General features: G+C 41.3%; 1 non-coding gene across 1 annotated transcript; it reads right to left on the bottom strand.

Moving 5' to 3' along the window:
* Positions 1–2,033: 2,033 nt before the first annotated feature.
* On the bottom strand, positions 2,034–2,105 carry TRNAE-UUC (transfer RNA glutamic acid (anticodon UUC)). The gene has a single exon. It is a non-coding gene; the product is annotated as a tRNA-Glu (tRNA).

The following is a 2,105-nucleotide window of genomic DNA, read 5'->3' as shown; positions in this document are numbered from 1 at the left end:
ATTCAACATTCTCCCGATTAACTTTCATTCACATATTGTCGACCATTGTCCTATGAGAGCCGGAATCAAGAGTTTGAATTACCGTCATCTATGACCACATAATTAGATATTAGGTTTTGGACGGACACATCTAACAAAAAGATTTTGTGACTCCCTACAAAAGACGCATCAACATCCTACTCTACAACAAGCCCCTCTTCATCCATCCTCCCTTCATCTCGTTCAACATCCCTATCCTATTCCTGCCCCTTCTTCGTTTGTCTACTTTCTTCCTTCTATTACAGTCTTCAACATCCCACTACCAGTCAATAGGCCCTTCATCAATTTCTCCTACCTCCTTATGATTTCTTCCATTAATCCCCTCTCCTCCCCCACTTAAAATAGCACTTCCCTATTCGTTTTCCTTTCGGTCCATTTGCCCTTCTCCACACCAAAATTTCAAAAGCCTCCGATCTACGTCTATCATCCTACTTCAGTGACTATGTTTCCGCGTCGTACACATCTACGTTCCATAGCAAAGTTTTGACGAGTCTTTTGCCAGCATCCTTTGCCGGTGTCCCTGTTATCAAACTCCCTCCTCCTTTTGAAAGCGTCCCTGCCTAGTCCAATTATTCTCCTTAAATCCCTACAACTTTGGCCGTGTTGGTCGAAAACAATTCCAAGATACGTAAACTGTTGTACCTGCTCTAGTTTTTGCCTTCCCATTTTGATGTTTAGCGTAGCCCCTATCTTTCTGGAAAATCGCATAACCTTTGTTATATTAATATTGATTCTCATTCAATATCTATCGCACTGAATTTCTGATTCACTCAGCAATGCTTGCAACCCCTTGGCTGACTGAGAAACTAGAGCTTGGTAATCAGCAAACGTAACTGATTTTAGGAATTACCCGCGTTGGACAGCACCGGTGATTATGGACAACCCTACCTTATTACCCTTCCTAACACTGGCCATTCGGATTCTTCATCCACCTATCGCAGCTTAGCAGTCTGAGACATGTCCAAGTTGTTTGTGGATTAGGATCCTGTCCTTCCAATCTATTTATACTTTCTGCAATAAACTCATTAGTTTTCCCCAATTCCCTCTATCAAAAGCCTTTTAGAAATCCACGAAACAGGAAAATATGTCTTCATTTTATTCTGTATTTCTCTCGGTTAGTGACCTCATTATTGCAGTGGCATCACGCGTGCCTCTCCCCGTCCGAAACAGAAACTGATCATTCCCTAAGTAATCATTTGTCCAACTCTCCATCCTTTGGTCAATGATCCTGAGGACCACATTAGCGGCGTGGGGAATTAAGCTTATTGATCTGTAATCTTTACATATTGCAGCCTTTTCCTTATTCAGAATAGGAGCTAACACTGTTATCACAAAATCTTCCGGCCAGATTCCTTCCTCATAGATGTTAGAAATCAGCCCTAAACCTATTAGTAATTCCGCAGGAATGTTGTCTACCCCTACGACATTACTTGATTTCTTCACCCTTAAATGCCTTTTCTATCTCATCGTAGAGTATGCTTGGATGTAAGCTATCTTCATCTACGTCATAATGTCTTTCCTGTATGTCTAACCTTGTTGGCCTAAGTTCTTCACCATACAGTTCTTCTAGATATTCCTTCCATTTCTATTAGATCTTTTGTGCTTACCCGACTTACCTCTAACTGTTAACACATATCTTCCCTTCTCACTCCACGGTGGTACTTTAACCTTCTTGTATAGAGCACCGATTACATCCTTCCTCTACAAACGTGGAACTTTTCAGGTGTATAGAAAACGTTCAACGGCGAATTCTTAAGGTTTCAAATGCATGACAAACTTTCTATCCTCTGGTTTTCTACCGAAAGGTGAAAATTGATCAATTACTTCTTCAGCTTTATTTGGTGGCGTCATTTACCCGTACGACTGCGAGTTTCCAGAAAATGAGACTGCACAAATATTTTTGTAGGATAATCAATATTCACAATGTCATCGAGAAAAGAAAGCAAAGGCAACTAGGGATATTGCCAAGTAAACATTCCAGGATGCAAAAATTGTTCCCATGCCGGGAATCGAACCCGGGCCTTCTGGGTGAAAGCCAGATATCCTAGCCACTAGACCACATGGGA

This window comes from Hetaerina americana, unplaced genomic scaffold, assembly GCF_022747635.1.
Source record: "Hetaerina americana unplaced genomic scaffold, ioHetAmer1.1.p SCAF_10, whole genome shotgun sequence".
Taxonomy (NCBI): domain Eukaryota; kingdom Metazoa; phylum Arthropoda; class Insecta; order Odonata; family Calopterygidae; genus Hetaerina; species Hetaerina americana.
Note: the sequence above shows the minus strand (reverse complement) of the source record. Positions and strands in the feature narration are given on the sequence as shown.